Genomic DNA, 14,220 nt, shown 5'->3' on the forward strand with positions numbered 1-14,220 from the left:
ACCTCTGCAGTTAAATATCAGTTAACACAAACTAGATCCAAAACCACCGCAACATTATTGAAAATTGAAGTATTTTTTCGACAACTCATCCGTCATCGTATACTGATCTAGAAAAAAAGAGAACACATCGTCATCGTAGTGAAATCATCGATACATTCATCGTTTCGTTCAGAATCTATAATACATTATACTTATACATAATACCCGACTGATAGATAAAGTATTATTATATTGTACGCTTTCGATTTTAATAATGCATACATATTATGTGTATATTTCAGTCGTCGGTGCTCTAGTTAATTTTATGGCAGTGGAATAAGACGTAGACGAAACAAGGATAGGTATGAAGGAAGGCACACCGTACCACTATCCTCCCAAATGGCGTCTCAGTAGAGAAAAATCGCTTTCACCGAATAAGGGAATATACGGGTGTACAATGCTGCGGCAGCGACGGGCAAATGTGCAAGCGGCGGAGCTCTCGAGTGTTTTTCTCGGATCAATACCTGTTGAAAAGTTTCGACTATTTCGAGGAATTTACGTCGCGTCGTGTTATTCACGGCGCACTCGGTTGTGTATAGTGTATATAGCGTATATATAATATTATATATATTATGTTATGTTATGTTATATATGTGTTTGCGTGTGCGTGCGAGACAGATAGACACACGTGAAGCTGGAAAACGTATAGGTCGTATGTATAAAGATGAGAGGTAGAGCGAGAGAAAAGTGAACGAGCGAAACGGAGGAAAAAAGAGATTTACACGAACTGCGAAAACATTATCGCGCTTTGTAGCGCTTGCACTGATAATTTACCAAGAAATCAGTTTCCAGTCAAAACGAGTGGGTACGGCTGTGTATACTGTATATGTATGTATATATATATATATATATATATATATATTTACCTCGCGTATATGAAAATCAAAAGTTGTTTCCTTTTCCCTTTTATCCACCGCCGAACTAAATTGTTTTTCTTTCGCCACCGCCGCGGCGCGGGTAAACCGTTTTCCACCCTCCGACTTCGGAACTTATCGCACTCGTCTTTCCGCGTCGAAAATTAAATAACGACGTCCTGCACACCCACCGCCGTTCAATCCTCGAACAAAGTACCTCTCTCACTGTAAATATATATATATAAACACACATAAATAATGTATAACAGGACTCGGAAGGATTTATATATATATAAAGTATTCACCTATAAAAGGGTCTATTCACATGTCATATGGTCGAGCTATAGGTCCATGACGGATTTTTGGAGTCCTGTACAAGAGGGTTAGCTGCATGTCCTTCTGAATCTTAACGCTATAAATCCGGAAAATATTGAATTTTAAAATGTTTATCCTTCAAGTTTGTTTATTATATAATTTATAATGTATATCTAATCGAGAGAATGCTCTATCATAGTACAATACACCTACATATAGGTTACCTATATTGTAATAAACATTTTCATACTTAAAGTGTTTGTGTATAATATATCAATACAATTTAAACATTTGTAACTTTATAGGTTATTAGGTTTCAATATGACAGTTGGTCGTCGCTAAACGTGTGGAGCAAATAATATATACCTATAATAAATATTAAATAATATAGGTATATTATATTTGGCCACGATTTTCCGTTTATTTATTTATTTTTTAAATGATATCGTCAGTCAAATGCATATAATATTTCATGCGTATAAACTCGCGCCGAATAAGTTTAACTTCAGTACCTACATATAATCGGCTAGGCGATAGAACTATTAGTAGGTAGTAGTAGTAGTGTATTATTATATAATTCGCTATCTGTCTGTTACATTTTCACAGAAAAATTTCTGTACTGGATCTTATGGTGTTAGCTTCAACTCTGAGAAAAGATACATAGAACAAACGTTTTTTAATCAACCCATGTAATAATGAGATGAAATCGAATAACCACTCTAATATGATTGAAAGTCAATTGCGCGAATAGAAATTCAAAATTTTGATGATAATTTTGTGTTAATTTTTGTATACGAGTAGGCGTCGTTTAAGAAGGATTTTTAAAAATTCAATCCCTAATAACTTCTTTACTCATCATCATAATAAAACTGTACCGACACGAGAGTGAAGCCCAATGAAATTTATTATAATATAACTGTTTTACTTTTGCATCGCTTGCACGGCGCGTAAATGTCGAGACGTCGAGTACCTACATCGTGTAGTACGTGATGTTTTTATAAACCGGATGCACAAAACGCAATCGCTCAGCACTAAATTGTATAATCATAATTACATATTATAGACGTATGCACGTATCGCGTATATGCACCTTTACGGGTGCAGTGACATTGCAACGATGTGTGCGAAATAACTGAAAATTGCATGTATAGCCTATATGCAATTCTGGCCTGTGTTGTCAACAAATTTTGCTTAAAACTACACTATATAATATCCATTCGTCATCCGTGTAAAATGTTTACAAAGTCTTTACATGTGTGCATGATATTTCTAAGGAATCTATACATAAATATGATTTTATATATGAGTTCGTGTATTGTTTTTACACTGACGAATCCAAAAAACTCGAACATACGTCTCTTTAACCGTTATTATATGCGTCTAACACTTTATATGGGTCGCGTCACTTTGACAAAGCTTAGGAAGTGTTGTGTCCACACGAATAAACCCCTTGTATAACATAATAATATATAACCCTTTTACACGTATACACATAGATATCGTACACAGTGGACACTGTGCAATTGCCTGCAAGTAACTGTTATAATATATAATATATTATGATGTTTGTGAGTATGGCGAGCGTGTGAGGTGTATAACGCCCGAAACGGTTTTTCTCCCTCTCGCCCGCGGTCCGTTAATTATAGATGTTTAGGAATTATTTTCGAAGATTTGGCGGTGGGCGCGGCGGGAGGAGAGTGGGCCCGGGAGTGTCTCTCGCCGTCGCAGGAGCGCGCAGGATCCGGCGGAGAAAAACCGCCCGCGCGGCGATCTAACGGCTTCATTAGTAGGTAATAATAAGCGACTCGGCTGCGGCGGCGGCGGATTTACGCTATTAGTTTGCGCGGCGCGAGCTCCGACGACGTGCTGCACACACACAGCTCATTACCACAACGAAAATTGTCTATTAAATCTATAACAAGTCACGCGGTAATGAGAATAATATACACTGGCGACGGCGGGAAGGGTGAGGGAGGGTACAGGTATGATTAAGCTATCGGTCACAAGGCCTGTTAGCGTTTGTGCGAGTATACCGTGTTATATAACCCGTTGCGCGTTAGTATGATATATACGCGTCTTCTCTATATAATATAAGCTAATCCGAGAGATGGAAAGAAAAAAAAAACGCCGCCGCCGCCGCACTGCCTCGGTCGGTTGTTATTATTATTACTATTGTTGTTGTCCGCGGCCGACGTCTATTTATCACGCGCCGCGCGCTATATCGTTATTATGAGTATTATTATTATAATAATAATATTGTGTGGTATAAACGCGCGTGCGTGTTGGTAGTGTAAAATACAACGCTATTTCACGTTATTATATCGGCCGACAAATCGTACGCCGCCGAAAATCGGCCGTTCTCGCCGTCAACCGACAGTACTTAATATAATGTTGTTACTCCTATTAGGAGGTATATATTAGGTGCCTCAGCTCATAATATTATATTATCGTCATAACGCGCGCCAGGGACTCACTATGCACGACTGGCTAGTGGCATCACATCGCGAATCTTCGCTCTTACCTTATCGTTTATTAATAATATTATAATATATTTTGGAAGTGGCCATTATATTTTTGCGTTTTACATTTTTTACATTTTACATTTTTTGGACGTTTTACATAATATTTTGTCTCGTAATACGACGCGAGTTAAGCGTTATTTTAAATACTTATAATATTTTCAATTGTTAATCGATCATATAATACATATATATATAATTCACTGTTTGCAGTTCTTGGCTGACAAGTTTTGTGATAAACCTCGACACTCTACGTATTATATTTTGTTTGTTTTGTGTAGTTGTTGTTAGCTTCGACATAATATTATCTTTAAGGTGAAATAACTTATTATCAAACCAGTGTACCTATATATGAGCTATTAGGTAAATACTCGTCGGACGCTAAATAATCGTATTTCAATATTGTATTATTCATCGTCTCTGGCATGTACAATATCGTAATAATAATAATATGACGTACGCGGTCCACCGAATACGCCGTCGCACCCGAGAGACCGCATAATAAGTCGTTGTTCAATAATTATTATTATCGTTATTGACAGCAATAATGTGATTTTTTTCGGTAGGCACCTCATATTGTGATTTGTGAGCCCGCAGTCGTCCGCCTCTACGCCAAGTCCATACGTCTTGTTCTTTCGGTACGCGTATTATTATAATAATATCATTATTACCACTAATATACCAGACGTTAAGTGCATTTTTTTCTACTTATAGATGTGTGTGTGTGTGTATTTGGGCGACAGCGCGGTGGCCCGCGGTATCGATTTGTCTTGGGAAAACGTTTTCGGACGCCTTTCTCTTGCCGCCTCGGCCGTCCGGACGTCGTCACTGCAGCACGGCGTGGTTGTGATCCCTCGGGGCTGCTCACGCTTTTCCAGCCGTTTGTGGCGAGCGTCAACGACGCACAATTTTATCGGTTTATATTTATTTTTTTAATAACGACGTATTACCCACTAGTAATATTTCAACTGTTTCGACAAGCCACTGTTTAATACGCCGTCAACAATTGGTTTTACGCGGCAACGGAAGGTGTATAATATAGTGCACAAGATTTTTTTTTTCCACATTGTTATATTCAGCAAAAATACTGGGGATTTTTTTTTTTGGTAATATGATTTTGTCAAAAATGTCGACGACCGATGTAATTTTTCCTTCACCAATATGAATAAATAAGTATATAGGTACAGAATTCAGTTATTAAAAATTGCAAAGACATTTAGATTTTGTATTATAAATTTAAAAAAATTATATATAATTTTACTGATAATATGTATATGTGTTACGATTGTTATTATTAAGTTAATTTGAGTATTTGATCATTTACCACCAATAATTTGATTTTATACATCCCCCCCCCTTCAAAATATCCAAATACGCCCTATGCAAGAGAATAATAAGATATAAATTTTAATTATTAATATAACTATTATTATACATGATGTAATAATGATTTTTACAACAATATTAATAGGTACGCATAATAATTTAACGTAAAAAAATTTCTGACATTAGAAATGAGAGACATATTGCCTACCTAAAATTAATAATTAATACTGATGTAGGTATACCACCTATAAGTATTTTGAGTATTGGTTTCGTGATAATTAGTTTTTAATGACTTCTATTAGGAACGTACGAGACTTGGTGCACGTGGTAAATACTTTGTCGGCGTCGTTGTACAGATAATTATTATGATTTCCCTTTCTTATTTTCAGATTAACGCTGCAACAGTAAACAATAATTAATAAACTAAAAGTATAATTAATTTTATTCAAAATACACGAAACTGTATAATTCAGTTTTTTTAAAACTTTTTTCGCACTTTTAACAAGACTGATTAAATGTTTAACAACGATTTTCAACCGTTTTCCCAAATAAATTACAACGGTGCATACACAATTATGTGCTAACACATTAATATTCAAAAGCTTATGTACACACAATGTTGTCGTTTTAAACTCCCAGTGAATATTACTTCCTTTAAAATATTGTTCCACGAGTTCATTATGTATTATCATTTATCATATACTCTACAGTAGCGGGAACAACTCAGCTATATAAATCTACCTACAGCAATTATTATAATAATATATATTTCGGTAATATTTGTTTGTAGGTATTCGTTTTTTAGTTAAACAATAATACATTTTTAGAAAATTAATTTTCGTCGAGTTTTGCCAGTTTTGGTCACTTTAATGAACGATAATAATAATATATATTTTATAATTGATTTAACTTTTAAGTTTTCAATTGTTTGTTTGCAGTATAATATACTTTATAGGGACAATGTACATTTGTATATTATAATATTTAGTTCGATACTTTTATTGAAAGCAGATAATGTGTTAAGTGTAAAACAATGTTTCCCAAACTTTTTTTATTCTACGAGCCTCTTTTACGTTTTTAAAAATCTTATCCTCTCCTTAATTAAAAAAAAAAAATGATGATATTTGTCATAATTCAGTATACTTCAATACATTAAATTAATCGTTATTTTAATTTTACTACAATATTATATTTAATTCAATTATTGCAGTCAGTCAGTGTCGATTGATTTTATATCATGTGTAAAGCTATTATGCCCCCTCCTCGATAAAAAAAATCTGAACTTTTAATAAGTCGGGAGAACTCTTGTTTAAAACTTAAATTATTTTTATGACGATAATGTACGTTATTCTTTTAAAACGATAATATTCCATATACAGACTATATGGGTTTGTCTTGTATTTTATGTATACAAGTCGTTTGATTTTTGGATTCAAAGCTGTATAATATATACCTAAGGGCTAAGTGCGTTTGTACAATATATGCAACGATAAATCAGCTATTTTACCGGTCTTTTTAATATACATACAATAAATATCCGTATGCTGAATTACTACAGTGTAGATAATGTGTATAATATTGTAACGATTGAGCACTACCGCCGCAAAGTATCTAATATAATATAGCTTATATATAATTTACAATACGCATTCGACTATATATATATATAGCGAGTGCGACGGATGACGTTCTCGACGAGGAGCGAAGCGGCGGACGCTGCGGAAGAAGAGGATTTAGTGCGAATTCAATATTGAAATTATCATTCGTCACGAGCCGTATCTCCCTCCAGCTTCGTCCGTCCGTCCGCCCGCCGATCGTCCCCGCTTTCGGTTCATCAAACGACATGATGGCCCTCCGCTCCTCTCGCCGACGACGACGCCCCCGCACATCGGGTCGACATCACGCACACACACACGCGCTAGCGTACTTACAAATAATCCGTTTACCCCGAGAGAGAGACGGGGCAATATATACGTATATATAGGGGTCGTGTGGGTGCGCGGGGCTCGCGCAAACACGCCGCGCCGCTCATTTGCCATGCTAAACAGCGTTTTGCCGTCGTCGCAGTAGGTATACATGTATACAGTCGATCGCCGCCCGTCCACGCAATTACCCTCCTTCATCGCTTAACAACCTAATATATCTCGTGTTTACTCTGGTAATCAAGGCATTGCGGTTCGACTGCGACTATACCGCCGCCGCCACTGCCACCACTATACCACTATACCACCGTACATGTTATGTATATATAATATTAACTCCGCACGGACGGTCGGCCTTTTTTTTTTTTTTTCGTTGCCTTTTCTCGCGTGTGCCACTGCTGTCGACTATATGACTTTTCCGAAAACAGCGCCGACTCCCGCGCTCATCGTCATATACATCCCCTCGCGCCGGCGACGACTACGGCGGCAGCGGCGGCGGCGGCGGGTTTTGTGTGCTCTGAATAATTTATCACTTATTTACCTTGGGCACGTATTTTATATGCGTAAACGCCCGAGAATTATACGCTCGTAAATACACGACCGCCGGCGTGTGTGTACACCGTCTTTTACAGACTACGACGGCGACGTCGACGGACGAGGGTTAAATAAGGATGATGACGGGCTAACGCGAAAGTCTTGATGGGGTGGTGGGCGCGTATTTGTGACCGCTCCGGCGGGCGCGCGGAGGGCGACGAGTGGAATGAAATTATCATCTCTTGTGTTCGGCGACGATGGTGGTGGTGGCTATACAACGGTATAATATAGATCTGTCTCGTTTGCGTGCTGCCGGCGGGGTGGATGATCCGAAAAGAAAAGCGGCGGGAAAAACGGTAACCGATTATTTTTGACTTTTGTGTGTATATAAAGTATATATATATATAGTATATACTAGTAATAATATGGGTACGTAGATTTACATATATACGCACGACTGCTAAATCTTTTATGGAATCTACCCTTTCTTTATACGACGTATATATATATAAGTACAATGAGGTTTATATTATAATCATCGCGTGTAATGAACCTGCGCAAACGATGCCGGCGGACGCGTTCGAAAATAATTATACCCTAAATAATATACCCTCGAAATCCATTCAAATTATATACGAACAGAAAGTTTTAAAATGTACAATTTGGCAAAATCGACTATCCTGCAGCACGCTAATATCGAGTCGGTCTTGCAAGCTGCACGTTTAACGTATATATTATATAAATATATAAGTATATACACGTATTTCGCACGCGACCTACAGCCTCTACGCCTCACCACCGCCGCCACTGAGATCGATCCTTTTTCGCCACTATATATAGTGCTGCTGCTGCAATTTCCTTCCGTTCCAGACGCGCGTACTCCTCTCTCTCACTCTCTCTTCCGTCTGTGATCACGTTCGCGTATCGCGATAGGGAAACTTCGTTTATGTATATAATATTATAATATATATTATATACCATTGACTGCATTGCGGTACTCGTATAATTTCCTCGTGTTGGATTACCTAAAAACGATTTAAGCCGATCAGCACCGCATGTTCTGTATACAAGACAAACATAGAGAAAAACCCAACTGCCGATCAAATAATTTGACTCTATTATATCCATGCTTATTATAATTTAATTATTAATTTTTTCTTATTGAAATGGTAGTATAACCAACTGTTCGGTAATAATATTTTGACCGTAAAAAACGTTTGGTCTTAATACATTTTTTTTCAACAATAAACAATTTTCACTCGGTATGATTGAAGTATAAAAAAATAACAACATTTTTTTTTAAATAATATCACTCAATAAATATGTATTTTATTAGTCTTAAACGTGTTATGAAGCACAAGCAGTATTGGTTTAGTTTGGAAATGTTCCTCTCTTTTAATTTGTAATAATCACTCATTTTCCAAAATAAACTTTCACACAAGTATAGAGTATATTGTATAATATAATATATTGAATTTTATTAGGAATGAGTCACTTTTTAAAAATTCAAATGATTACTATGTCGGTAAGCACTATGCAACGAGTTTTAAACTCTACTCTGGTAATTGGTAACTTATTTTTATTTTTTTAAATAATTAAGTTTTAAACCCTTTATTTCAATAAATTATACTATTATGTACAATGAAATAAAAATATTTTAGGGTGCCGTTAAAATTTGACCGACCTTTATAAAAACCATCCCCGCTATAGGTATACCGTTTACATATAAATATATAAAAAGCTGCAGGTATCCATAATTAATAATACCTATATCACCGTCACCGTCTTCATCATCATCATCATCATTACATTACAGATGATTCCTCGGCCGACTCTCGTCGACAAATCGTTTCCGGTAATTTCTCACGATGCGTACAAACAATACACGTCGAGACTCGAGAGACTTCTTCACACGTAAACACACACGACGTTCAATTAAAACGTCATGTGACCCACCCGAGACCTCTGACCCGTCGTCGTCGTCACGTCGTTCAAGTGCAGTACACACACACACACACACACACACCCATATATGTATACAATATAATATGTGTAGGTACCTATCCCGGGTCGAAAGCATAATGCAATATAATATCTGTGATAATATAATAATTTAATATTATGATAAACGATTCGATATATAAAACCTATGTATAAATATATTATAATAATATTATATAGTATACCGCACCACGCGGTGTATATAAATAACGGCCACACGGCTTTAACGGGTCAAGGTCAGCTCCGATCGGGCTCAAGCGATATCGTACGGCATCAATGGTTCTACACAACTTTGAGTCTGCGGTCTGGGTGGCACGACACGCGTTCGACGACAATAATTAATGTGTATCTTATACCCTGCAATAATATTATATTATTAATATTAAACTCCAGGCAAGCATTGACAGTTATATATGTAAAACGGTATACAGACATTACAGCTGAGACTACACATAATAGGCGTACACGATGAGGTACGTCGAAGTGGTTGAAGGTACGTACTGTTTACACATCATTATATTTAATATTAGATAAGCACACGTATTATTTAAATAAAACGTTAACCTATTATTCAACACAATTAACGCGTTTCTAATATTATAATAAATTGCACACACGAGACTGTCGAGACTGGATTAAATGTAACTAGAAAGTTTGTATTAACCCCTTTCTAATGTTTGACATCATCACTGGCCGAATACTGAATTTCATATACCATTTTATAATATAGATTCAGTGGTTATAAAATACGTCATAGTGCATAATGTATCGAATTTGACAGTGTATAAATATTTTACAGGCATTAATGATTATAAAATAATTCAAAATAGAGCTATATCAGTAAATTGGTCTTTATGAAGCCTATTTTGGTTCATTCACATAGATCTTATATAGTATGTTCCTTTAATAATACTCTATTGTTCCCTCGTTCGATTCAATTTAGAATACTGCCCTCTTATCTGGATAAATAAAATAAACAAACTAACAAAATACTATGCTAAAAACTGTTCAGAAGTATTGTTTGGGTTTTATTTATTTTAAATTCAATGACCATTTGTAGACTTCTCAATGGTTCTTTTAATAATAATTTCTTAAATTGCTTTCGTTTTTCCTTACTACGTTTTTCCTTTCTTCATAATTCGATATACTATAGGTTCCATTGTTTGTCTTGCAATGCTGTCTTTAATTCGTTATAAAATTAATTGCGCTAACACTAGAGATCTCAAACCGTCTTATATCCAATACTTGCAAATCAAAATTATATTTTAAGCTCTCCTGCAGCTAACCTCTCTGCAGGCAATTCCTATGTTTTTGATTATATATTTAATAGCCTCGCTATTATATGTATTTAATACGTATACATTTATGGTATTTTCCTTATGTATTCGATTTAATATTGTAATTTATAGCTAATAATGATAAATTATTGCACTACGTTTGTCGTATTCGATTCTCTGATTTCTATATATATATAACCATGTTATTGGCCGAGCATTGAATGTTCAAAGAAATAAAATAATATAATAATATGCGCTTTATCCTCACGGGCCAATTTACGCCACTGCAACTGCGCGTAACGGAACACGGTCGAGTGCAGAGGCGAACGATTTCCATCTTCAATACTGCACGCACCGCATTCTAACCTCCGTAGTATATAACACAATATTATATACGAACACAAGTCGAAACAATATCATTAAAACGTGTATAGCTGTACACACAATATACGTATTACGTACACGCCGAGCAGCGAACAACGAACGTACGCTTATAATAATATATACGTCCGTCGTCGTCGTCGTCTTCGGTCCGACTTGCGAGTGTATAACATAATCGACGGGGGCACATAGGTGTTAACTGCGTTAAAAACGCGCGCCGATGATTTATTACTCGCACACGCGTTGTAATAATATTATCATGTGTATACCTATAATAATAATAATAATAATAATAATAATATAATCATATTATTATATTTCGTATACCTATCTACGTACGTACATAATATACAAACCATATTATTATATTAACGACTGTGATAGATAGGTACAGTATTATATTATCAACGTTATCATTGTGTGTATCGCCCGCTCGCCGCAGCATGCGATGACCACGAGCGGTCCGCCGCATGACGCCGCCGGGGCGCACGTTCCTCTGGCGAGAATATGGCTGCGATATATTATTATATATTATCGTAATAATATTATTTGAAAAAAAAAAAAGTGTACAGCCGATGTACCTATACAAAAACATTTACGAAGCCCACGCTCGAGGTGCGCGCGCACGCGGATACGCGTGTACCCGGGCAGGAGACGAGATTGGCATCGATATCTCCGTCTCCGAGTATGGGTATAGATTGTCCTGTACAGGCATAATAATACAAAGTTGTGTTATAATAACATATTATGTATTATTATATTGTGTGCGCGCGTGTGTCACAAGAATTATCCTGTCCACGTCTTGTCGTCGTACATTGTACATAATAAAATTATACACACTGCAGGATGGGCAATGTGGACGTGTGCAATGCGCATTGACAAATGGTTTGGGATGAGAACAGTTGATAAAAAAATAAATCTTATAGTTTATTATATTATTGTTGTACTCGCTATTCTGTCGTTCGTGGCAGGACGTCGGCGCCACGTGCTCGCGACAAGGAAATATAACGACGTCGCCGGACATATTATTATCTACAATTTACACACGCGCACTTCCTATATGATACGTAGTTGTATCGCCACGTTGGCCGAGTTCTGTATTTGGAGTCCTAAAAAAGGAATATTTTACAGGTAGTGAATTCGTCCGGTGACTTGTATCCCGTTCGGGAATTGATGATCGCTATACAATTGATATGTTAATGTTCTATTGTATCCCATCACTAAAATCGATGTTCAACTTAATAAATCGATATAGTTATCGTTTTTTTGATTCATATTTGAGATTTTGAACGGATGTAACAACGTATTGATTGTATTACAAGATTTTACAATGATGTGTGTATTTTTTTTTGTATATGTATAATACACACTCTGTAGTCGATAAAATGCTTTGATTTTAAACTTTGAGGGTAGTTTTACATAGAAAGTTGAATCTAGTTTGAACTTTAAAGATGTTGAAATTAAAAATAAAAAATACTTTTTTACAATCGGAAAAAACAAATAAAAAATTAAGGAAAAACGAAAATTTTTACACTAAACCAATTTTTGACTAAACTGATTTCTTTATTTTGTTATAACTAAAAAATGAATAATATTATATATAATATATTATATTATTATAATTATATATTATACATAATTATTGTTTTAACTTGAATTTTTCACTACATGTTTCTATTAATTTTCAAAAATGTTGAGCTATTTACAGACAGTTTAAATTTAAAATTTTAGATTCTGAACGAACTACGAAGTGATGAATGTATTGATTTTAAAATGGTGTGTTTTTTTTTTTTTTTTTTTTTGTTTTTGTGTCTGTGTACAGCATAACTAGTCGAAATAATGCTCCAATTTCAAACTATGGGGGTGGTTTCCGATGTAAAAGTGAATATCCTTGGTGCATTATAGAGGTAAAAAGTTAACATTTTCCAACAGTTTTCAAAAAAATCGAGAAAAACAAAAAAAAAATGACGGAAAAACGGCAATTTTTACGCAAAACCAGTTTTCGACCAAATCGATTTTTTTTTATGGTTGTAATTCAAAAACTAATCACTGAAAATACTTGAAATTTTCACCAAATGTTAATGTCAGTGATATCCGTATATAGTTAAATTTTCAAAAATTTTTGACTTTTTTTGAGTTATTTATAGACCACTGAAATTTTCGATTTTTTTGAGAAATTTTTTTTATAGTGTCGATAAAAAATTTTTGGATGACCAAAAAGTTTTGAAAATTTAATACAAAGTTCCTTATGAGTTGTTTTTAATGTAGCTAAAAAAAATTAAAAATCGTTAGTCACAATTTTTTTTTATAAGCGTTTTTAGTTCAAATTTTTACGAAATCTGTCGAAAACGCGAAAATTTGCAAGTAATTTTGAAGTTGAAAAATCATAAAATTTTTTTCTTTTATAACTAAGTTTTGAAAATTTGGTATAAGGTTCTCCATACATTTTTCTTCAAATATCTGTAAAAAAAACTCTACCGGATTCAGATAAAAAATTTTTATGAGTGTTTGAAATTTAAATTTTTACAAAAACCGCGTTAAATAACGGTTTAGCGTCAAACGATTTTTGATATTTGTTATTATTCAAAAAGTATAAGTCGTAGATACTTGAAAATTTTACCAGTTATTAAGATTCGCGTTTTCTTTACGTGATTTAATTTCAAAATATTTTGACTTTTTTTGAGCTATTTATAGACAACTGAAATTTTCAATTTTTCTGAAAAAATATTTTTGAAGTGTCGATAAAATTTTTTTGGCCCTATCAAAATATTTGAAAATTTAATACAAAGTTCCTCATAAGTTATTCTTATAGTGATTAAAAAATTATAAGAATACATAGGCACAATTTTTTTTTATTAGCATTTGAAGTTAAAATTTTGATGAAAATTCGTCAAAACCACGAATATTTGCAAATTATTTTGTAGGTATATTTCATAAAAATTTTTGTATAAGTAGCTAACAGTTGAAAATTTAATACAAGGTTTTTCATAAGTTTAGCTTACAATTATTATAAAAGAACTTACATTTTGTTGTATTCAGGCCATTAAAACAT

Source organism: Aphis gossypii, chromosome 3 (assembly GCF_020184175.1).
Source record: "Aphis gossypii isolate Hap1 chromosome 3, ASM2018417v2, whole genome shotgun sequence".
NCBI lineage: Eukaryota > Metazoa > Arthropoda > Insecta > Hemiptera > Aphididae > Aphis > Aphis gossypii.